This window comes from Peromyscus eremicus, chromosome 5 (assembly GCF_949786415.1).
Source record: "Peromyscus eremicus chromosome 5, PerEre_H2_v1, whole genome shotgun sequence".
NCBI classification, from domain to species: Eukaryota; Metazoa; Chordata; class Mammalia; order Rodentia; family Cricetidae; genus Peromyscus; species Peromyscus eremicus.
In genome coordinates, this window is record NC_081420.1 from 4432227 (window position 1) to 4457423 (window position 25197).

A 25197-nucleotide genomic window follows, 5' to 3' on the forward strand; every position below is an offset into this window, starting at 1 on the left:
GGAGGTTTATTTTGTTTTGTTTACAGGTATAACCATAGCCTGTTTTTTCCTGACAACACCACTGACTTTTAAGCTCTGAGCTGTAGCTCCAGCTATTACCCGTCTCTCACAAGGCTGCCGAGAAGCACCTTCTCTTAGGGGATTTGCCTTTTGAATTTCTAAATTGGTACCCAGAAGAACTACCCAGAATTTTATCCTAACCAACTACAGATGAGTTTCCCACACTTTCCTAAACGCGAGCTCCCACCGTGAGCTGGGTTGACTCCCGTTCCACTAGCTGGGAGCCCTGAGTCCCGTAACTCACTTTGCTGCTGTAGGAGGCAAAGGAGACCGTGAAGATCAGCTTGACTCTTGGAGTCCTGTAGATGTAACCAACTGTCTTATTAAATAAGAAACAGAACCAATGCAAAAAAGAAAGCCAAGAGGTCAGAGCTAAGAGCCTTACCCTTTCTGCTGCAGCTAGCCTCTTCAGCCAAGAGAGACCTACTTCCTGTGTGTTTGTCCTTATATAGACTTTCTGTTCTGCCTTCTCATTGGTTGTAAACCCAACCACATGACTGCCTCATCACTGCCTGTCTGTACAGACCTCCAGGTCTTCTATGGTTACTATTGAGATTAAAGGCGTGTGTCTCCAATGCTGGCTGTATCCTTGACCACACAGAGATCTACCTAGCTCTGCCTACCAAGTGCTGGGATTAAAGGCATGTGCCACGAATGCCCAGCTCTGCTATGGCTTGCTATTAGCTTTGACCCCCAGGCAACTTTACTTATTAACATACAAATAAAATCACATTTCAGTACAAATAAAATATCACCATAGAGTCCAAAGGCTCAGCCAGTCTGATGCCCCCTATGGTCATTTTAGGGCCTGACTCTTGTTGGGCACTTCCTACATCAAGGATATACTTCCTGCTAAGAGACTTTTGACCACATTAGGTTTGTATGTTTTTTACTCTGTGTTGAAGCATCTCTTTTACAGTATCTCCAAGATGCTTGAAGGAATATCTAGGTCACAGCAGCCACTTGAGTTTGAAACGTGGCTTAGGAATCAACTACTAGTTGGCAAAATAGGAGAACTGAGGAAAGCTTCCTGGGGGGTGGTGGCTTACACTCAGCTGGAGAAAGGTTGTGTTCTGGAACATTCTTTCTAAACTCTAGTTGTAAAAGTTAAGCCTCACCAAAGCCCTAAAAATGAAGCCTATGTTATAAATTCTTTGATGTTTTCTCTAAAAGTCTAGTGGGCATGGTGTGGTGCTGGGAACCCTCTGTTGTGGCTGGTAGGAGAGGAAGGCTGGGACCAGGGTGAGAGGACTTATTTGGTGAGGTTGTGGGCAGGGTACTGGAAACTATGCAGAAGCTGGCAGGCTTGAGAAACCAGTTTCAAGGTTGTAATGCAGATTATCTACCCCATTACCCAAGCTCCAACTCCCAACCTTACCAACAGAAGTCCTATAAACATCCACTTACCCAGAATCCCTTGCAGCTATTAGTGGCTATGAGAGCCTGTCTGCTAGGAACTTGAGGGGATGCTTTTGTATTCTCCTCTCTTCTTTCCACTTGTCATGGAGATGTGAGGCTAGAGGTGCTGTGTGTCTGTGGAGAGCACAAGCTGCAAACATTGGCACAAGTTTGCATCCTGGGGGTTTACCCTGGCCAGCCTTACCGACTGAACACATCCCCGGCTGGCCCTCTGTGTGAAAAGAGTGTGCTAGTCAAGTACTGGTTGGTTTCTCTTCTTTCCTCCCCATCCCTCCCTCTACTTCCTCCTCCTCCCATTCCTCCTGTTTCTCCTCCCCCACCTCCTCCTCTTCCTTCTTTTTTTTGCCTTACACGGTACCTACCATTCACAGTGCAGTGTGTCTGAGTGCATGGACTCTGGAGTTACAAGTGCTGAGTTCAAGTCCCCAGTTTACCTCTTGGTTGGTGGGGAATTTGAGGATGAGATTTAATTTCTTTCTGGCTCATTTAGTTATTGGTAAAGCAGTGGAGGGGACAGTCATACTTCACAGGACTGCTGTAAAGACAGAAGAGAAATCCAAGTGTTGGCAGAGTGCCTGGTGCAGACAGAAGGCTCAGTAAGGAGCTGGCTGGACAGTGACAAGGACTCACTGTCAGCCATAGTGCTCAGAACAGGGAGGCTGTGTTCCCTGCATGTGCACACCACTCTCTGTCAGAACAGGGACGATAAGCCTGAACCAGAAGCGGACTGTGTGTGAGAAGGCAGCTGGCAGCCAGAAGCAGATCTGTCAGGCTGTTCTGGACTGCCTTGCTGCCTTGGCCACAGTCACTAGGCTCCTGTGTGCCGTGTTCTCCTCTCTCTCTCTCTCTCTCTCTCTCTCTCTCTCTCTCTCTCTCTCTTATGTAACGTATCACCACATCACATCTGTGTGTTTTGTTGATACCATTTAAATTCTGTTGCTATTTAATACCAAGAACATCTGAAGGGAACATTCCAAGGGACTTGAAAAAATCCAATTGTTCTCTTGCTAATTGGGTTTATAGGAAATGGAGAGGGCAGTATTCAGAATAGAAGCTTTTAAATGAATCATGCTTGCTTTGCTGCAGAGGCAAAGGACAGGCTGATGGGGGAGCCCTGCTCAACCCCTCAGGAGGTGGTGGCACAGCCTGCTTTGATTAGGAAAGGCCCAGCTGTGTGTGCCAGGGAGCCCAGAACAACAGTAGCTAAAAACACTGGTGCCACTTGCTTCTCATGAGAAATGTGAAGACAGCCCACAACTGGCAGGGATGTCCTCAGTCTCTCTGATCCTACCATCCTTGGGACGCGACTTCCTCTTAAGGAGAGAGAAACTGCCAGACTCCACCGTTCCTGGCCATGTTCATACTCCTTTCAAGCTGTTTCCCAGGAGTCCCATGTTACATGTCAATTTCATGCCAGTGACAAGTACTTAGTCATATGACCACTGCAAGCTGTATCAGAGACCAAGACACTGATTCTTTAGCTACCTTGGTGCCCATTTGCTGTAGGTTCTAGACTAAGGGAGGAGGGAAGATTACGGGTCCCGGGGCTTGCCCAGCAGATGCCGCAATACGTTTCTTGAGATGAATCACCTTCTTCTCTGCTTTCAAGTATCTTTTCATTTTTATTTAATAATTTTATTTTTTGAGAACTGTATACATGAACACTGCATCTGTATCACTCCCCCGTCTTCTGTGCCCACCACCCCTGCCCCCTGTTTTAAAATCCACGACTTCTTCTTTAATATTATTGTTATATGGGGGTCATATCAGAGCTCGAAAGCAGGGGAGTGCTACTGTAGAATGGAGTGCACTAGGAAGATACATAACATAGAGAATTAGGAAAAAGGGCAAGACAGGTAGCTCTCAGCGGTCATCTGGGCTGAGGTTGACTGTCTGGAACTGGGGAAGGGTGTATGGGGATTGTCAGAATCATACTCATGTCTGATGATTTGCCAGAATCCACAGAGTGTGTTATGCTCACAGTGACTGTTGACTAGGGTAAAAGGTTAAAGATTAAAGTTTAAAATTAGTAAAGAAGGGAGCTCCCATAAGAATGTCCTACAGAAGCTAGGCAAGAGACATTGGCTGTCCTGTGCTGTGGTTAGAGCTGTATTCCTCCAGCTCCAATGTGTGGCAATATACACATCTCTGCCCAGCAGGGACTGTCCCTGAGCCTTGAGGTCTAGGGTATCCTTGGGATGGTTGATACACGAGTGTGAGAATGCGTGAGCGTGCAGTGCTTGAGTGACCAGCCCTCACCTGCCCAGGCCAACTGATGCAGGCTCAAGAACAAGATGTTCAGATACCATCTTCTCAAGAAAGATGTTCCCAGAGCTCAGATGTCAAGGGTTCAGGCACAGAAAACCTTTCACTTCCGCCTTGCCCACGTCCACACCATGGAAGAACTAGATACCAACTGTCCACCTAGAAAGTCACAGGAGGCAACTCAGTGAGTTGACTCGTTCCTGCTGAGGCAGAGTCGATGTGAGAGGATTTTCTCCTGACACCCATCCAGCCCAGGAGTGGAGTGAAAGCATCACGTGGGACACATCCTGCCTTTGTGCATCCCTCAGAGTAAATGGCTGTGTGGCACTAGATACCAGAGAGATGGCTCAGTGAATGCTCAGATCCCAGCACTCACATGAAAAAGCTGGGCATGTGCTGCACTTGCCTGGAGTCACAGCACTGGGGCCCTGAGGTTGGACAGGGCAGATTGGAAGATCGCTGGGGCTTGTGAGCCTGCCAGCTTAGTTCAGATTCAGTGAGAGACCCTGTCTCCAGGGAATGAGTTGGAGGGTGATAGAACAGGACACTCAGTGTGGTTCTATGGCCTCTGTACACACACACACACACACACACACACACACACACACACACACACATGCACGCACACACATGCACGCACACACATGCGCGCGCACACACACGCACACACACGCACACACGCACCATTGCTTCTCAGAGTCTCAAGCATCTCATAAGTGAATGTAAACAAGGCAGCATTACTGTCATCTGTAACGCTACCATGAGAGTTGGGTCAGTTATGAGACTAAGTCCCCTAAAATAGTTTAGCACATGCCCTCCATTAGAGAAAACTATTGTTGACATTCTCTGTACCATAGAGATGCTTCTGGAAGTCTTTTACACCTACAGAACCTTGTAGAGCTGACTGAGACTTGGCTGTTGAGAAATACATGCTTGGCCAAGGCAGACTCTCCTAAGAAGACCCTTCCGTCAGAGATGCCCAGGAAATCCGAGGCCTTCTGTCTCATCAGAAATAGAAATCTTATTTACACTCAGCCGAGCTCCCTTGGCCAATTTCTCATCCTGAGATCAGGAAGGAAAGGCTGTGATCCCTACATTCTTCCTTCCTGTCTTCTGATGAGGCACACTCTCCAGCCTCTCTGCTGCTCAGAATGACCTCAGATAAACCATCCCCAGAGGTAATTCTGCCCAGTTTTCCAGAGGAAGAAGCCCCATTAGTGTTTGTTGAGTGTCCAGACAAATTCAGCCCTCAAAGGCAGAAGTCAAAAATTCTAGGTTTCCTGTTCCCTCATGGCCACCATTGAGCTACATGATTTTGGAAAAGCCACCTCAACTTCCTCAACTCTAGAGGAAAGGCCGAGTGCTGGTCAAGGTTCCTTCTGCCTTCTGTACAAAAGTAGAGTGTGAATGTTTCAGGCCTTTCAGTCCTAATAGTTAGACATACCATGGTGTGTGTGTGTGTGTGTGTGTGTGTGTGTGTGTGTGTGTGTGTGTGTGTGTATTCTCATTATTCTGAGAATCATTAATGTTACAGTATGCACCAATTGTCCTTTTAAGTGCTTAATGGTTTCCACTCTATGGGTATACTACAGTTCGTTTATCTAGTAGTCAGCTCTCAGGAGGACACACAGCCTTCCTCTGGTCTTTGGCTCTTACAAATAGGAATGCTATGAACACACTCACTCAGATCTCTCCAGGGTAAATATTTAGGAATGGAACAGCTGGATCTTGCATTTAGTTTTTTTCTTTTCTTTTCCCTCCTCCTCCTCTTCCTCTTTAAAGACATGGTCTCACTATGTAGCCCAGAGTGACCTCACTATATAGACCAGGTTGGTTTTGAACTCACAGAGATCTGCCTGCCTTTGCCTCCTAAGTACTGGGATTAAAGGCATGGGCCACCATGCTCTGCATATTTAATTTTTAAAAGAGGCTTCCTAGATTTTTCCAAATTGATTGCTCATTTAAAATTTTCTATCAATAGTATGCAAGCATTCTGGTTCTTCTGTGTCTGCTCAACAGCTGATCTGGGCAGACTTTGAGTTTTAGCCATTATAACAGGTGCACGGGGCATTTAGTTACAGTTTTGATTGACGTTTCCCCACTAATTACTGATGCAGGGGACCGTCTCTGTCTTTGCTGAAGAAGGAATGTGCACCTCCTTTCTCAGTGTTTCCCTTTTCTGGTTGTTGGCTTTGGAACTCTCTCTGTAGTCTGGATTTTTGTGTACTGTGACTAGCAAATCTCTTCTCTGTGTCTCCATTCTCTTAATAGTGGTTTCCAGAGAGCAAAAGTTTTAAATTACAACCATGGCTAATTTAACAATTCTTCTTGTACTCACTTTTGGGGTATCTCATACAAAGAACTGTTCCTCAAACCAAGACCATGGGATTCCCCCCTTGATGTTTTATAGCTTCATGTTTCATCTGTGACCCGTGGTCCACTTTAAGTTGAGGTTTCAACTGAATTGTTTGCTTTGGCTTGTATAGATCCAATAGTTCTTGAACAGTTTATTGACTTTCTTTCTATTGTGGTTGGGCTGAAAGCTATGTGCCGCATCCATGTGCTCTGCTCCTGGTGTCTCTATCCTGTTCCATTGTTCTAGCATTCATGTGCTCTGTTCCCGGAGTTTTTACCCTGTTCCATTGTTCTAGCATCCATGTGCTCTGTTCCCAGAGTCTCTACCCTGTTCCATTGTTCTAGCATCCATGTGCTCTGTTCCCGGTGTCTCTACCCTGTTCCATTGTTCTAGCATCCATGTACTCTGTTCCCGGAGTCTCTACCCTGTTCCATTGTTCTAGCATCCATGTGCTCTGTTCCCAGAGTCTCTACCCTATTCCATTGTTCTAGCATCCATGTGCTCTATTCCTGGTGTCTCTACCCTGTTCCATTGTTCTAGCATCCATGTGCTCTGTTCCTGGTGTCTCTACCCTGTTCCATTGTTCTAGCATCCATGTGCTCTGTTCCCGGTGTCTCTACCCTGTTCCGTTGTCCTATTTTTCTTCTAGCATTGCACCATCTTGGGATCTGGCTACAGGAAGTCTTGAGCACATACAATGTGTTCTTCCAACTTTGCCTCCCATTTTCCAGTTCATTTTGTCCATCCTATGTGTTGTGATTTTCTAGGTAGACACTGGGTTTAACTGCTTGGGAGTATGAATAAACGTCGAAAGTTCTCCATAGTGGCTGTCTAATTACACTGGCTGGCTTGTGACAGGGAGAAGGAGCAAAGGGCTACAGTGAAGCAAAGGCTTCCAGTACTGAGACAGCAGGGGGGCCTGATGCCTAGGATTGTCACTTTTTGATTAATCAGAGGACCATGGTATCCACAGCCAGCCAGTGCAGGCCAATAGTCAGTACTGGTCACTCTGAGTGAAACCCCAATGCTTCTCTACCCATGCTCTCTGCTGACCAGCTAGAGTCAGCTAGAGTCAAAGGAAGCCCCAACCTCCACCTCTGGATTCTCACATAGATTCCCCATGGCTATACTTCCTACAAGAGCAATGTGTTAGTTACCTTTATGTGGCTGCGAAAACACCATCATCCAAAGAAGCTTATGGAAGAATTTATTTTGGTTAGTGGTTCCAGGGGGATAAGCGTTGATTGTGGAGGGTGTGGGCATGGCAGCGGGTGGCAGCCTGGGGGACGGCCAGGGAGCTAGAACATCACTGCAAGCGTGAAGCAGAGAGCAAACGGAAGTGAGAGGAGGCTGTAAACCTTCTAAGTTGTGGATCAATCTAGGAGGAGGAGGGGTGAACATGATCAAAACACACTGCATAGGATTCTCAAAGAAGTAAAGTACTCTAAAAAGTCATCTAGGTGGCTTGTAATGAGACTGGCTTTCAGGACCCTGCCACTTCCGTTGCTCTACCAGAATTTGCTTCTGGTTGACTGACTCACGTGCTGCCTTTTAGGAACTCAACACTTGGCCCTTTGGTCATATCCTCTTTGCTTCTCACACCACAGCATAAACACAGTAATGTGTCATTTAATGAAGGACCGTTCTGAGAAGTAAGTCCTTAGGCAGCTTCACTGATGTGCTGACATTCTTGCGGTGAGGGCAACTTGGCATGGCTTCCAGATCTAGGCAAGAGACATGGTAAACACAGGCATGCAGGAGGCAGCCTGTGTGCATGGCACACTGCTCCATGGTACACCTTTTAATAACAGATGGAATAAACTCTAAAATAGGAGCAGCGTGTGACAGGGATCTGCAGCCCACTCTCTGTGATCCTTGGGCTGTACAGCCTGTGTTTTCCTCCAGACAGTGAAATAGGTGTGTTATATCCATCCTCAGATAGGCGAGTTATCTACATGTGATGTTACCATGGCTACAGTGCAGACAGTAGGACTGTTCATCTCCATTATACTCTCCAGGGATTGTGGCTGTACTTGTGATCCATACTCACCTGAGACATGTGGCCTGTGAGTGTGTCTTTTAGCTTTTAAAGATTTATCTTTATGTGTTTGCCTGCATGGATATCTGTGCTCTACTGTATGCAGTGTCCACAGAGGCCGGAAGATGGCGTTGGATCACCTGGAGCTAGAGCTACAGAGATTCTGAGCTGCCTTATGTAGGTGCTGGGAGTGGAACCCAGATCCTCTGCAAGAGCAGCAAGTGCTCTTAACCCCTGAGCCATCCCTGTAGCCCAGAGTGTGTCTGTTTTAATAAGGCATTTCAGCCAGGTGTTGAACACACAGCTTAAGGTCAATGCCCACGTTGTTGACCAGGCAAAAAGATGTTGCAGAATGCCGAAACCTGCACTATGGTCGTCATCATCAGCCAAAAATAAATACTTAACAAGCACGTTTAGCTAAATTTCCACAAGGTTTCATGCAGTTTCTTTAAATTTGCCATCAATTAGGGAAAGCAAGAATCCAAGCTCTGAAAAAATGGCCCCAGGACCCACTTAAAACCTTCCACTAATCAGGCCTCACAAAGGCCAACCCGGAGATGAGGCTCACTGGCTTCATCTGGGCCAAGGTGAAAGGGTGACAGGGGAACAGGAAGAGCCAAGAAGAATGAGACTATGAGCAGGTCATGCTGAGGGCACCTGAGGTTCAAGTCTGTGGGTCCTTTAGGAGAGGGGTCAAGCTTCACGCCAGCAGGAGGTGGCTGGTGCGGCACCTCTCATGTGCCCCCATCCTTCATCTCCTGGCCCCTGCTCCTAAGGTGTCAGCCCGCAGACATCCCAGTCTGCAGGTGACCTCTGAGATTGACCAAGCCTGGCAGCTAGGAGATGTGTGGCATCTGCTGCTCTGAGAAAATGCTACTTCAGCCCCTGGGAGGGAATCAGATCCTTTGTGTGTGCTGCACAGTTCTCACCTCTTTAAACATCCCCATGGCAACACACAAAATAGGAGTCATTAAGATTCCAGGAAACTGGTGGACTATAGGAGAAGAAAGATTTGCATTTCCCTCTGATAAGACAGTTTTTTAGAAAAAAAAAATCCAACATTGAGGCCAATTCACTTGGCATATGTGTCCGGCTAGTGCCACCCCCCTCCCCCCAGGTCTGGCATTGTCTTTGGGCCAACCTGTGCAGATCCTGTCTGCTGGACCTGGGATCTGAGGACCTGAAACAGTGGGGCAGACCACAGTCTAGTGCTGTAGACAAACTTAATTCAGTTTCAGTGTACTTTTGTTGGTGAATGAAACAGAGAAAGCAATGATCTAAGGAGGGTTGAATTCAGAAAAACATGATCATAAAAACATGTAAATAAGTGCATACTAAATATTAACAGAGCAACCCTTTCCCAGAATTTTCTCAGACAGACCGATTTAAACACGATTGCCTGGCATGTCCTATAGATCATATCTGGGAAAGCATGGAAGCAAGGCAGAGGCCATGTCCAGATTCAGGGTACACTGACCAGATCAGGTTCTGTAGTTACATTCTGACACCCAGCAAGAATAAACAGATCTTATGATTAAATGTAAATGTTTGTCACAGGACGCATGAAATCATGACTAAGAACAATCGGGGAACAAAATGTACCTGAGGTTAAAAGCCCTTCTGCCTTTTTTCCTGGCGCCTCTCCTCTCACAGTTCCCCAAGGCATTGTTCACCAAGCACCACTCTTTCCACCACCTCTGACATTGCATGATTGCGATACAGTATTAGAGTCAGGAAATTGATAGCAGTACAATGTAGTAGCTAGGTTTGGGTTTCATCAGATCTGCGCACCCTTGTTTACTATGTCTACGTGTGTATTTGTGTGTGTGTGTGTGTGTGTGTGTGTGTGTGTGAGTGTGTGTGTGTATGTGTGTGTTCTATGTGATTTTTATACCATGTGATTTTTGTGACTGCCATAGTGAAGATACAGGGCAGTCCCTTCCAGGATGCCCATATTCTTGCCTTTCCTGATGGTTATTAGTTTTTTTGCTGACTTGGGACAAACCTAGACCTACCTGGGAAGAAGCAATAATTGTCTCCATCAGGTTGGCCTGTAGGCAAGTCTATAGGGTATTAATGATTAATGTGGGCAGGCCAGCTCGTATCACCCCTGGGCAGGTGATTCTGGGTTGCATGAGAAAGCAGGTTGAGCAAACCATGGAGACCAAGGCAGTAAGCAGCACCCCTCCAAGGTCTCTGCTGCAGCTTCTGCCTCCAGGTTCCTGCCTTGTCTTCCCTCAGTAATGGGGTGTGGCCTGTATGCCAAGTGAAACCTTTCCTCCCCAGTTGCCTTTGGTCAGTGTTTTATCACAGTGACAGAGAAACAAACTACGTCATTCTTATGTCATTCCTCACAGTATTACCATCTCACCAGCATGGTACAGACCCGGTACAGCAACCTTTGAGGTGGTTTATCTTGCTGCTCAGCTTAGCTATCTGTGGTTAGTGTGTGTGTATCCACAGTTTGTCCCTTTTTCTACCAGGCAGGATGTCATGACATAGCTGTTTAACCATTCCCCCACCACAGGAACCGCAGCTTGCTCCTATTTTTGGTGATTACAAGCAAAGCTGCTAAGAACACCATGTGCAGACTTTTGAATGTCAAAACTTCTATTTCTCTGTCATAAATGCCCATAAATGTTAGGTCACATGTCAAGTAATCTGCTTAGTTTTGTGGAAAACAGCCACCCAAAGTGGCTGCTCAGATGTGTGTTTGCCTGGTGACGTCTGGTTTCCCCATTCCCCTTTCTCTTCAGCATTAAAAAAATGTTACTTTTGTTTTATGTGTATGAGTGTCTTGTTTGCATGTATGCATGTGTATCACGTATGTGCAGTGTCTGCACAGGGCTCAGGGGGCACTGGATTCCCTGGAACTAGAATTACAGATGGCTGAGTCACCAGGTAGATGCTGGGAACTGAACTCAGGTTCTGTGTAATGGAGCCTTCTCTTCAGCCCCTCTCCAGAGTTTTGAGTTAGTATTGCTGTGTCCTGGATCATGGGGTCAGGGAGTTACAGGGAGTTATCCAAACCAAAGGTTACTTAGATGGTATCACCTGCAGTCTTTGCTCTTCTGTTTCAGGATAACAGGAAATTACTAAAAATAGCCATTAAGCATAACATATATTGGACATTGGAATGATTTGCAGGTGTGAACAGAGCCTTTGTAGTGATTCTGGGCTGGGACCTACTTCGAGTGATTTACTAGAACAATGTGATTTGAGTTGAGAAGGACACGTTCTTCTCCAGGTTTAGAAGTCATCTTAGATATTTTGTTGACACTTTGGAAATGATGTAACTGGCACCCAGGGCAATTGAGCTGTTTTTGTAAGCCATCTCAGGAGCTAGTGCTGGCCCAGACCACAACTGCGTAGATTGCGTTGCTATGTTTGGGTCAAAGCATGCCCTGCCCTGCTTCCCAAGGCAGGTAGGTCACCTTGGTGTAAGGTAGAAGCCTCTACCTGGTCCACTTAGCAGTTCCCAAAATAAATAATGGAGGGGTGCACATTTCTCTGTGGATGATATTCTCAAACACCCTCTGTGTTCAGATGAGTGTGAAGCCTCAGGAGGACAAAGGGGAGGCTCCCATTAAAATCAGAGTAAGCAGAGTGGGTTTTAAAATAGCAAGGCTTAAAATGAGTCAATGTTTATTGAATATTGAGTAAGGGAGAGGTAGGGAGTAAACTGAATGAGTGAGCTTGGAGTTCTAGATAATTCTTTCTTTTTTTTTTTTTTTTTTTTTGGTTTTTCGAGACAGGGTTTCTCTGTGTAGCTTTGCGCCTTTCCTGGAACTCACTTGGTAGTCCAGGCTGGCCTCGAACTCACAAAGATCCGCCTGGCTCTGCCTCCCGAGTGCTGGGATTAAAGGCGTGAGCCACCACCGCCCGGCTAGATAATTCTTTCATGATGAGAAGGAAGTTACTATAGAGCTGGATGCAGATGTGGGAGAGGGAGAGGCAGTATCCCCATGGGAACAGTCAATGGAAGCTGCTTAGTTTGGTGGAAGGAACCTAAGCCTGTGGTTGTTGTTTCTCTTTAACTTTGTAAAGTGCTATTAATAAACCTCAGTGTTTCAAAACTTACAAAACATTACATGTTACCTTTAGGTCAATTGAAATATGTAAGGCATTTCTATACACACACAGACCACCCCCAGCTCAGTTGGTTTGGTTTGCCTTTTCCATTTGTGCTGGTACGAAAGCCATGCAGTCAGCAGAGGCTGCACTTTGAATCTGGGTCACTTTAGTGCCAGGTTGGACACTCAGTCACCAGAGGAAACACCTGCCACTCCAGTGTGCTGTATTGCTGAGCTATGGATGCCAATGCAGTTTTGACTATAATATTTCCAATTTACAGTATGTTTATTGGACGTAACCTCATTGTAAGCCAAGAACAATTCATATATACATATAAACACATCCACATATGAATTAATTATTAAAAGTTATTGTTTGTTGTGATATATTGTGTACCCCAATAAAACTTATCTGGGGATCAAAGAACAGAGACAGCCACTAGATTAGACATAGAGGCCAGACAGTGATGGTGCACACCCTTAAGCCTATCACTCAGGAGACAAATCTCTATGAGTTCAAGGCCACACTGGGAACAGAGCCAGGTGTGGTGGCACACACCTCTAATCCCAGCACTTGAGATCTCATGCCTTTGCTTGGGAAGCACACATGCCTTTAATCCCAGGAAGTAAGATGGCAGGGCAGATAAAGGAACTCACTGTCTTGAGACTGAGTAAATAAAAGGACCATAGTTTTATATCCAGCCTTAAAACTTAATAGTCCTTGAATACTTTCTCCATATAGTTTGGAATTACCCTGTATTTTGTTGAATAAATGTCGATATACTCAGTAATATTCACCTCTTAGGAATAGCCTATAATGTAGCTTAAGTTTTCCTGCCTGGCCCACAGTCAGGACAAATCTCTATCACCTGCCAGTCCCACAGCCGCTCAGACCCGACCAAGTAAACACAGAGACTTATATTGGTTACAAACTGTATGGCCATGGCAGGCTTCTTTCTAACTGTTCTTACAGCTTCAATTAATCCATTTCCATAAAGTTATACCTTGCCACATGGCTCGTGGCTTACCGGCATCTTCACATGCTGTTTGTCATCATGGCGGCTGGCAGTGTCTCTCTGACTCAGCCTTCCACTTCCCAGCTTCATTCTCTTCCTTGTCCCACCTACACTTCCTGCCTAGCCAATGGCCAATCAGTGTTTTATTTATTGACTAATTAGCAACACATTTGCCATACAGAACATCCCACAGCACTATAATGTCATTAATGATTATATAATGTCATTAAGTTATATTATTATCTATTTTGGTAAAATTTGGAATTTCAATGTTTAACTGGAATGTGAAGATTTTACCTTTTAATATCTAGTATCAAATGTCCAATTTGAAAAATTGGTTTCAATTGGTCTCCTACCAAGAGCTGATAGGATTTCTTTCTAGAAATATTTTTTGCTGTTTCTTTTCTAAATGGCCAATGTGAAAAAAAAGTTATTTCTATTTTAGAAATTTTACATTCTGATCATTTGGGATATTATTTCTTAAAACAAAAACAATTGGCTGTCTGTCTCTCTGTCCCTGTGAGCTGCCAGTCCAGCCCTCCACTTACTTCTTGTGTGGGGTGCACAGCTTTGCCCTGATTTCCTTCTTTTTCTCTGAGACAAAGTCTTCCTATGTGGCCAGGTTGGCCTGGGACTTGTGGCTCCCTGCCTGGCTTCCTCAGTGCTGGCAGTGGGAGTGTGCCTCCTCACCTTGCTTCTTTCAGCCGGTCTGAACCTGAACCACCCTCACTGTCCTCTATGTTGTTGTTTGTCCTGGCCGCTGGCCTCAGGCGTGGCGCATGGGCTTACTGTGTTGATACATTTGGAGGCTGTTCTAGACTTTGCATTTGCTTGGCTGTGTTTGGTTTAGGCAGTGTGTTACTGCTGCAATTCCTGCCTCTGTTACCAGAGCAGAAGACTACCCACCATAACCAGTCTTTCTCTCTCCTGCCAGCCAGCTCCCAAATAATGACATGGAGACTCCTTATTAATTATGAAAGCTTGACCTGTAGCTTAGGTTTGTTCCTAACTAGCTCATATAACTTAAAATAACCCATTTATATTAATCTATGTTCTATCATGTGGCATTACCTCTCTTCATCTTGCACCTCCTGTTTCTTCTCTGTGTCTTCTCACATCTCCTACATGCCTAGATTCCTCCTCCTCTTCCTTTCTTTCCCTGGAAATACACCTTCACACAGTGAACAAATATCCCACAACACCCCACTCTCAGACCATATAACTTACTCACTGTAACTTCTAGTTTGGTCTTTTAAAGATTAAGTCATTTAAGTTTGCAATTCGTTTGGGGGGAAGAAATCAGGAAACAACTTCAACATATTGTGTTGTCATTTATGTTTGTAAAACAGCCATTAGGGTGGTTAAAGACCAATACTGCTACATTTCTATGGTGAATACATTTGCATTCATTGCATACATACTGCTAAATGCCATCATGCACACCTGGGCTGGGGTCCTCTGTGAGCATCACTGTTGAATTGCCTCAAAATCAGGGCATATCTTGGGTCCCATAGTCACTATTAGAAAGAGCACTCTCCAGTGCTGACTGGCACACTTATGATTCCTTTAGTCAAGATTTCCAAATATCAATCATTTCCATGCTTTCTTTTCCTGGAGGCCTCTGTCAGTTGTGCCCATGATTCACAGTCACTGCTCAGAACCCACAGCTCCTGAGGGAGGGGGAAGAGGAGGGAGCCAGGCCCTTTGTGCACTCCCATTGCCTCATGCAAGAGGCTCACAGCTGGTTCACTGCAATGTCCTCGCCTCTAAGCACAAACCATGGGTCCCCTGTGTGGAGCATATCCAAATGCTACTTCCTACAGTCAGCCTTATTTTTTTATTTTGCTTCAAAGAAATTCAAACTAGAGAATGCATTCCATCTATAAGACAGTGAGTGAACTTGTCCTGTTGCACATAAGAATGCTTGCATATCTCCAGATAGGCAAACACACCAAGAGCCACATGTTGATTTCTTGTTTTTAAAGTTTCTGTTATAGTAGCAAAAAAGGCCCATTTAAAAAACAAAAACAACAAACAAACAAACAAAAAACTCCTGGTCAGGAGACTAAAATCTCTGGTTTAGGTGGAGACTTAACATTCCAGATGTGCTGGGTCATTCACCTGGTCAAGGAACACCCCAAGGAAGATGGGCTTACCTTAAGTCATGCTAAAAAGACGTGCAGAACAATTGTTCCTTTAATGAGAGGCTGTACTTTTCCTTCCCAGAATCCCTCCTCAGTGCACAAGTTTGCAGGCCACAGCCACGCAGCTTCGTAAGTCTGATCCCCCTTCTGTCTCTTTTCTAAGCATGCTTTCCTTAACACTTTGGGCTTCCCAGCTTTTTGGGCTTCCTCACCCTGAGCACAAGCCTATCCTTTCTCTAAAACTCCCTCCCTGCCATGTGGCTGCTGCTCTTAAGTCCTTTATCTCCATGCCAACTGGAATGGCATGGCCTATTTCCTTTTCTTCTTCTTCTTCTTCTTCTTCTTCTTCTTCTTCTTCTTCTTCTTCTTCTTCTTCTTCTTCTTCTCTCTTACTCTCTCTCTCTCTGTCTCTCCTCATCCTTCCATTAGGAAGGAGACTTCCTGTCTGTCAGACTGTCAGACTGCCTTCTACTTACTGGTCCACTGGTGTCTGATTGGGAGCTTGGCAGCTGGTGCAGGATGTGTGGGTGGAGTCTATTCTCACAAGCATGATGGTATACCAGTCTTGCTATTTTATTTGATGTGCTTGAGTGTTTTGCCTGCATGTGTATATTTGTACCACATGAGCACCTGGTGCTCACAGAGGTCAGAAGAGGACACTGGATCCCCTGGAACTGGAGTTACAGACAATTGTGAGCCACCATCTGGGGGATGGGAACTGAACCTGGGTCCTCTGCAGGAGCAGCAGTGCTCTTAGCCACTGAGCCAGCTCTCCCGTCCCCAGACATTCTTCAAGTTAAGAAGTCTTCCTCAGTTGTGAGGGAGACTTGGCTCAGACATAGCAAATCAGGCTCAGTGACTGAGAGAGCTGACACTGTGTTCTTTCAGAAAACATTGCCACAGTTACACTGGTTGTGTTTGGAAAGAAGGAATATTAACACAACATTCTTCCAATATAGACCTCTAATAAAGGGTCACAAAGCCAGACTCTTGATGAGGGCATGGGGTGGTAAAGGACAGTGTCCAGCATATCACTGGAAGGAGTCTTCAGAAGCCAGGCTCTGGTAAGCATTTACTATACCTAAGTTTCGGGGACCTAGCTTGGCCCAGTGGAGACTATGCCTCTTGGCATTGACCCAGGTCTCAGAATCCAACTCATGCAAGCAGGGAATGGGGTCACTCATTTGTTTCAGGCCCACTCCAGCACCCTAAGCTATCCAAAGTCTTCTGTGTTCTCAATCTCAGAATTACAGCCTTCCCATGGGTTGGTCTGGGATAGTCCTCCCAGGACATGCTGCTAGCTGGGGGAAGATCTTGTGTCCTTCATCAACCTCAAACTCAAGAGCTATTTTGAGAGTGTTACATGATAAGGTTGAGATTGATTGGCTTATTTTTGACCCCTACAATTAGAAGTCTTGTAGAGCAATAGATTATCCAGCAATGAGAATTCTGGGTATTGGTGTCATACCTTGTGACATCGAGAAATCAGAGCACAGCCTTGAGGATGGGCACATGGCTCAGTGGGTGAAGTGTCCACAGCACAGGCCTGAGGACCTGACACTGACATAGAAAGACAAGTGTGGTAACCTATTGCTGTGGGGGCAGAGACAGGCAGATCTCTGGAGCTCACTGTTCAATGAGAGACAGAGACTGTCCCAGAACTTAGACAAGTAATCCCACCGGGTGCCTGATCACAGCCAGGGGTTCTGGAAAGAGGAGAGCTGAGTTGGGGAGCCATTTGCTGAGACTGAGAGGCCAAGGCCATGCTCTGAGGAGGAGAAGGAAGGGGGGTGGTGGAGGAGGAGGAGCTGGCCAGCGTTGAAACCACAGGAGAGAGTCTGTGATGCCCTCATAGGACAGTGGTTCTCGACCTTCCTAATGCTGTGACCCTTTAGACCCTTTAACACAGTTCCTCTTGTTGTGCTGACCCCCAGCCATAAAATTACTTTCATTGCTACTTCTTAACTGTAATTTTGCTACTGTTTTGAATTGTAACGTAAGTATTTTTGGAGACAGAGGTTTGCCAAAGGGGTCATGACCCATGGTTGAGAACCGCTGTCATGGGAGGAGAAAGCAGACTGTGTTCTTAAAATGAAGGTCATGACAGCTGTATGTTGAGGAACGTGGAACAGGCTGAGCTCACACAGAGGGGTGAGCACAAGCCCTAAGGGTGTTTTAGACTGGCAAAGTATTTACATACATCATGACCATCGGATGAAAGAGTGTCACTGGAGAATTTAAACAGGTGTGTGTGTACATGTGTGTATATTGCTTTGTGTATTGTGTTGTGTATGTTTGTGTTGTGTGGTATTGTATGTGTTGTGTTGTAGTGTGTGTATGTGTATATGTGTGTGCATGCATGTGTGTATTTGTGTGTATTATGGTGCATGTGTATATGTGTGTGTGTTTGTGTGTATTACGGTGCATGTGTCTATGTGTGTTTGTGTGTATTATGTGTATGTGTATATGTGTGTGTGTGATTATATTTATTCTGAGGGAATTGGTGGCACCGAGGACTGCACATGAATAGGGAGACAAGCAAGGGAGCTTCTGGGGTCACTGTGATGAGGGACAGTAGTGTTGAACACAGGAGTGGAGGTGATGATGGACAGATGGATGTCTAAGGAACGATGGGTTGCATGTGGACACAGCCAGGGAGTGTCAAGGAAGATGTCCAAATTCTGTACTTTGGAAGAATGAAATTATCATCTAGGGAGAGAAGCAGGTGCAAAGGGTTTCTCTGGGCTCAGTCTCCTCCCATTTTATCTGAGACCAGCAGGCCTTGCTGCACTGGCAGAACCGGTGTGCGCATGTGTGGGCTGACAGAAGTAAGGGCTGTGTGTGCAGTTCAGGCCGTGTGGGGCTTTAAAGGCTCCTTTCTTCATCTGCTATGCTTGCCTCACCATGTGGCCTTCCTCTTCTTGCTTGTTGTTTTATAATTCAGTGTGGCTGCTGCCACCCCTTTCTAGCATCTGAATGTAGTAAAGTGGACTCAGAGCAAGAGCTTTACCCTAATAGTCATTGCTTTTCCTTGGGATTTCTACTCACATTGTAGTGGCCTGGACTTCTGGCTAACAGAGTCCTGGAAAGCCGGTGTGTCAGCTTCCAGCCTCCGAAGACAGAGGAAGACTAAGGATGGCGAACACAGCTTTTAGGACTAGCCTGTGACTACCAGAGTCACGCAGAGCCTGAGGTCTAACACACATAGAGTGTCAGGACCTGAGCTGTTCTTTTTTTTTCTCATAAGGGGAAGAACATGATGATTAAATTAGACTGAATCCCATGTCTTCTCCATCCTACAGTGCAGGAGAAATAGGACAATGACTAGAAATTCCATCAGCTTAAGGGATGATTTCTTCCCTTTAGATTTTATTTTTATTTTGAATTATATGTATGTGTATTTTAAATTATATGCACATGAGTGCAGCAACTTGCCAGAGGTGTTAGATTCCATGGAGCTGGCATTGTAGGTGATTGAAAGCCACCTGACATGGGTGCTGAGAATTGATCTTGGATCCTCTGCAAGAATGGTATACAGCTCCTAGCCACTGAGCCATCTCCCCAGCCCTGTAATGGATAATTTCTTAATATCAAATGGCGGGTATCTTACTTGTTGTTCTAGTACTGTGAAGAAACACCATGACCAAGGCAACTTTTAGAAAAAAAAAGCATTTAATAGGGGAGCTTACTTACTGTTTCAGAAGATTAGTCAGTCCATGATCATCATGGTGGGAAGCATGGTGGCAGGCAGGCATGGCACTGGAGCAGTAGCTGAGAGCTTCATCCTGATCTGCAGCCTCAAGACAGAGAGACTGAGCCTGGCATGGGCTCTTGAAACCTCAAAGCCCACCCTGACTCACACACCTCCTCCAACAAGGCCACACCTCCTAATCCTTCCCAAACAGTTCCACCAACTGTGGAACAAGCATTCAAATATATGAGCCTATGGGAGCCATTCTTATTCAAACCACCACAGTGGGTTATTGGAGAAGGTCACTAAGGTGGTTTTAAAAAGGGACACAACAGTTTGGGATGGTTGTGCTTGAAATGTCAGAGACTAGTCCTCATGACCTCATGACCTTGCAGAAAGAGACATGCTGGGGCCACAGCTCTGTCAACATATACATCTTAATAATGGCAACAGCTTTCTCCTTCTGCAGGCTAGGTCTCAATTCTCCCTACCTGTTCTTTCCCCAAGAGGAGGAAGTGAGGACAATGGTGATGCCAGATCATGAGGATTGTGACTAACAAAGGAGGGTTCTGGGAGGTTCTCTGGGTAGAGCAGAGGATGGGCTTAGTGACCAGTAGTGGGCAAAGGTGAATTTGTAGGAGAAACATAATCTAAATCCAGGAGCACAGTCAGATGTCAACACAGGAACCTTTCACTCTAAAGTTTTAATTGAAGTGTGAAGGGGACTCATTTAAAACTTAATGTTACACAGTCTTCAAAAGGCTTGTATTCCAGGAAGCAGGTAGTGATGTCTAAAGAACATAAGGGCCTCTAGACATGGTGGTAGCAAGTGTGATATGGATAATTTTAACAACTGGCAGGAGTGTAGTGGTTGGAGGGCACACCCCAGAACCCTTGAAATCCTTGTCCCACCCTGTAGTGGCTGTGGGAGCTCAGGAGGGTTGCTAAGTTCCCCTGAACTTCACACAGGGAACACTACCTATTTCCCAGGCTGCTGTGTGGATTGAATGATTAGTAAATGGGTTAATGTGTACAAGACATTTGGAAGGGTGTGCTGAGCTCTGCCCCCGATGTCAGTTATTACTGTGATTGATGAGAGGCAGGACACAAAGCAAAACATGTTTAAAGTTGTAACAGGAAGGTTTTGGATGGTGAAGGAAAGGCAGGTTTGACAGAACAAGTGCGTGATTTTGAGGGAGCTGACCAGTTGGCTTTTTAATTAGCTATACCAAATGCTCCCGAGAAGTTGAATTAAAGTTTAATGAAGTAGAGCCCCAAGTTCTTGGCTTCTTAAGCGACTGCCCTTCCACTTTTCTCTCAGACAGAGACAGAGCATGTCTCTCTCTGCAAGGTCATGAGGTCATGAGGACAAGTCAACACTGTGCAGAAACAGCCATGTGTTGTATAAAGAGTTCCCTCCCAAATTTGGATGGCATCATGGTACCGCATAGAATAATTTCTTTTGTGTCACAGAACATGGACCAGTAGTTATCATCATGATATCATCACAAGAAATTTAGAGCATTGATCCAACTTTCTGGTGGTAGGAGTTAAGTGGAGATCTGGGAGCCCAGGGCTGAACCACACCCACCAAGGCAGGTGAACATTTGACAGACCTTTCTCAGTTTGGTTAGAGTAATCAACTTAGTTAAAAACACTAGTTCTCCAAATCTTAGAACTGTAGTCACATTTGTAGATCTGGATTTCCTTCCATCTTCTTCAAAGCAGAATGTTCTAACACCATATAGAAGAGAGACTGCCTTTTATAAATACTGAGGGCCTGTCAGGGATAAGAGGGACAAGGGGAGGCTTCCTGAGGAGCCTTGCATTTCATTCAGCTCAGTGGGGTGGGCTAGTCTCCTCCCTCTGGCTCCTCACACCAGTGCATTTTCCCCATCTGTTTCATGTAAGTGACTCAAATTCCCAGAAGTCATTCAGATTATCTGTGGGTACTTTTCTTTCATCTGGCCTGAAGGTGGGTGGTTAGAAAGAGTGGAGAGGATGCTAGGCTCCTCCCTCATTCTCTGAGCTCCCTGCATTTCTGACCTAATTCTATTCCAGGGGGAAATAGCCACAGTAAATTGCAAAGATTATTCAATTTCTGCTCACTTTGAGTGCTTTGAAAGGGAGACGGCACTCATGACTTCTCAGGAGAAAAGGATGCATTCTGTTACAGATAAAGTGCTGGGTGAGAGGTTCCAGATCCAGCTTGGGGAATGACAACGCGATGTCCTCTTCCTCCTCAGCAGGAGCACCTCTGTGCCACTGAATGCACAGTGTAAGTGGGGGAGACCTGAGCAAACTTGCTGAAAGAATGACAGGACCATTAAGAGTCACAGTCACCTGCCAAGGCTAATCAGAATGGCCTGAACGTGGCACTTTATCACCTTTTACCTTTCCCCCAGTTTGGTTGATGCTTTTAAACGAATTTGTGGAATTTGCGACTTTTCGTGCCCTTGCTGGTTGGGTTGGATGGTTCTCTGTGTGCCCTTGGAAAAGAACCTCTTCAGTTTACAGCCATCCCGATTGGACACCAGTGCTGTTTCTGATGGTTGGGTCACAAATTGGCCAGACTGCTTAGGATCCTGAGACCCACAGGGCTGTGTTGGAGACCAGCCACAGTTCCATCTCAGTGGTGTTTGGCTCTATCTAAAGAGAGGAGAAGAAAAGGAGATGGGAAAGAAGGTAGGCAGACTGTAAATTGTGGAACATTTCAAGTAGAAATTCTGTAAGTAATGAGAGCATAACTGGTGGAGGGAGGAATCATCCCATCCTGCCCCAGGAACACCACTCCTTTAGACATGTCTTACATTGTGGGCAGCATGATGCACCCAGGGTCCTTCAGCCATGGGTTTTTAAATGTTTCGAAAATGAGTGACTTTGAAATGAAATCTTCCTGTGCAGATGAGGTGGCTCCTGTCTGACCCTGGCTGTTTCCTTTAGCTTCAGTAAGTACCCACACTGGCTTGAGTGGAAGTTGGTGTCCCTCTCTGTCATCTTCCTCACTCATCCCCCTCACTGGCTGGCTAGGATTCTCATGGCACACTAACCACAACCAGCTATTCAGCCCCTCCAACCAGGTAGACTTGCTACAAATTCGGAGGCTGTTTGTGCTCAGCATGAATGAAAGAATAGAAAACAGGATGGGGTTAATGCACCACATTTCACGTTTTAAAATGCATTGATAACTTAGACTTCACGCATTCCTACAGCATCTTTGAAATTGAAATAAAAGAAACAAAAGTAATTAAACTCACTTAGCAAGGATAAAAAGTTAGAGGTGCTGTCAAGTACAGAGAGAAGCCAGCCTAATAATAGCTGATGCTAATTTTAGTTAGGTTCCCAGGCAATCAAAACTTTAAAGCAGGGAGGAACTGAACCCTGACACCTAGAAGAACACACCTGGGTTCATCTGGAGGTGAGCTCTCCCCTTGCATCCCTGACACTGCTGAGGTCTCTTTACATCCCTGACACTCTCCTGGGGTTTGTTCTGCGGATCCTGTAAATAGGTAAGGACTAACAAGCAAATGCTGTTGGCAGTGACTTTTTAAAAGCTGTTTTCTTCAGATGTCTGTGTCTCATAGCATGGAAAGGGTCTAGTTGGTTGGAACAGGAGAACTAAAATGCTTTGCAGCTGTACCCTCTGAACTGTGTCTTGCCCACACCAGAGGCAAAGGCCTGTGCCTCACATCTGGAAACTCAGCATTGGCCTACTTTGTCTCTGGCTAAGGTGGTTTATATCTCAGGCCTACAAGGATTCACCATGTGCTTTTTCTTAAAAAGCAAACTGCCATGTCTCTATGTTTCCATTGTTTGGTCTTCACAGTCTTTCTGCTGACCCAACTAGGAATGGCCACCCTGTTAGTGCTATCTCTAGACCAAATCCTGTGAAATGTCTTCAGTGTCCTGATGCGAGCCTGGTCTTCTGTGATGTGTACTTCTCTAGTCTTATAGTTGGTGAGAGTCAAGTTTTTGGAGATACCCCCAGAATTAGGCATCACTCCATTTCAGCAGCCAACAACACAACTTATATTGGCAATCTTCAGCATCTGATGAAGGTGCTCCTCCTCATTAATGTCTAAAGAATCTTGTTTCTAACATTCTATGGAGTGAAATGTCATCACAGATGAGTGGCACTGGATACCCTAACTTTAAAGGTAGTAATTTGATGAGAGCAATAAATTAATCTCAGGGTTGTGGGTTTGTGCCCCACATTGGGCGCCAGCTATAAAATGAATCTTGAAAGGTCTTATAATAAAAAAAACCCAGGAGCCAGATATTGGGGTGATAGCTGAGAGATCAGAGAGACAGAACAAGCCACAGCCAACCTCACCTCACAAACTCCTCAGCTGATCCTGTTTCCATAAATTCTCAGACTGAATTTTTTTTTTTCCTGAGACAGAGTTTCTCTGTGAAACAGTCCTGGCCGTCCTGGAACTCATTCTGTATACCAGAACTCACAGAGATCCACCTGCCTCTGCCTCCCAAGTACTGGGATTAAAGGTGTGTGCCACCATGCCTGACTCTGTTCTCATGTGGCCTTGAACTCACACAGATTCACGCAGATCTCTGCCTCCCGAGTGATATGATTAAAGGTGTGTGTGTCACCACTGCTTGGCCTCTATGTCTAATTTAGTGGCTGGCTCCATTCTCTCTCTCTCTCTCTCTCTCTCTCTCTCTCTCTCTCTCTCTCGACAGGGTTTTTCTGTGTAGATTTGTGCTTTTTCTGGAACTCACTCTGTAGCCTAGGCTGGCCTTAAACTCACAGAGATCTGCCTGTCTCTGTCTCCCAAGTGCTGAAATTAAAGGGGTGCACCACCACCACCACCACCGCTCGTGGCTCTGTTCTCTTATCCCCAGATAAGTTTATTAGGATGCACAATATATTGGGGGACACAATAGACTCTGGCCCAGAGCCACCCATGCAACAGGCATAGAAGCCAGATATCAACTGTCAACTGTCATTTAAGACTGGCAGAACACTAAATCCATAGAACATCTTTCCTGCAGAGGCAACACTGGCCCAATTAGCAGGGGACATAAGAAGAAAATGATCCCAGGATGAAGACACACGTCAAGCATCCAATAGTCACCAGAGCATATGGGAATTAATGATATTCAGAACTTGATGAATACCAAGAGTTTTCAGATTAAAATAATCTTCCTGCTGATGTGCAGTTATTGGAGGGCTCCCACAATGCCACAGAGACAAATTAGATGCAAGCAAAGAAAAAAAAATCAAAAAGCTCTGAGATTCAGGTTTTGGTGTGTGGAACATAGTCCAATGCACTGTGAAGAGTTGAGGAGACAATTGGCCCATGCCCCAGCTATCTGTTTACCCATGCCAGCTGCCCTTGGAAAAAACTCCTGTCCATGATTGCTGTACCTATGAGGAGAAGGTTTGCTAATGTTATCTATATTCTATGCATTTGCCAAGGACCTGGGAGCCTTTTATGGGAGAGTTTGAATTCTAGAAGGTTCAGTTTTATCACAAACCACCAAAAAGGCCTTCAGCAACTCGCAGACCAACAACTCTAATGCTGGCACCACAGTCAGACAAAGAAACAGCCAGACCAAGGAAGCCTATATCCAACCCCTCTTCCTATCAGGTCACTCCTGTCATTTCTCAGGAACCTGTGAGGTTGTGTCTGCCAGGAAGAGCCACTTCTCTGTTGACAGGCTCCTGTGGTTCATACCAAAGCCACTTGGCCCCCAACCCCCCTCCCTGCTAGCCTAAACTCCATGGCTCTCCCAGTTCACTGAACTCCCTTGCCCTGCCCCACCCCCATCCCTGGCCTTTTCTTTTTTCCCTGGCATCACTCCTTTCTCTGCTCCTAAGAGAGACAGCTCTGGGTCTTGCCAGTCTGCACCTCTCCTCTCTGCCCCAGAGAAGTAGCCATGGCTGCTTTGGATTTCCCCAAAGGCCTCTGGCTATTCTCTCTCTCCTATCTAAAATAAACCTTCCCATCCATAGATCAGTTGGGTTGGTGGCTTCTCTTTGCCCTTGCTTACACTGCCCATCTATTATCATCATTCTCCTTGAAATACAAGTTAACCTTGGTAGCAAGTTTAGTATAACTCCAATTTCTGAGATTTCTTCAATGACAAAGATCTTCATGTTAAAAAAAAAGAATA

General features: G+C 45.6%; 1 long non-coding RNA gene across 1 annotated transcript; it reads right to left on the minus strand.

Moving 5' to 3' along the window:
* Positions 1-287: 287 nt before the first annotated feature.
* LOC131910263 (uncharacterized) lies at positions 288-14375 on the minus strand. Its single transcript, XR_009379081.1, has 4 exons — positions 14299-14375; positions 1842-2014; positions 1468-1593; positions 288-359 (listed from the first exon to the last, which is right to left on the minus strand). It is a non-coding gene; the product is annotated as an uncharacterized LOC131910263 (long non-coding RNA).
* Positions 14376-25197: the final 10822 nt, after the last annotated feature.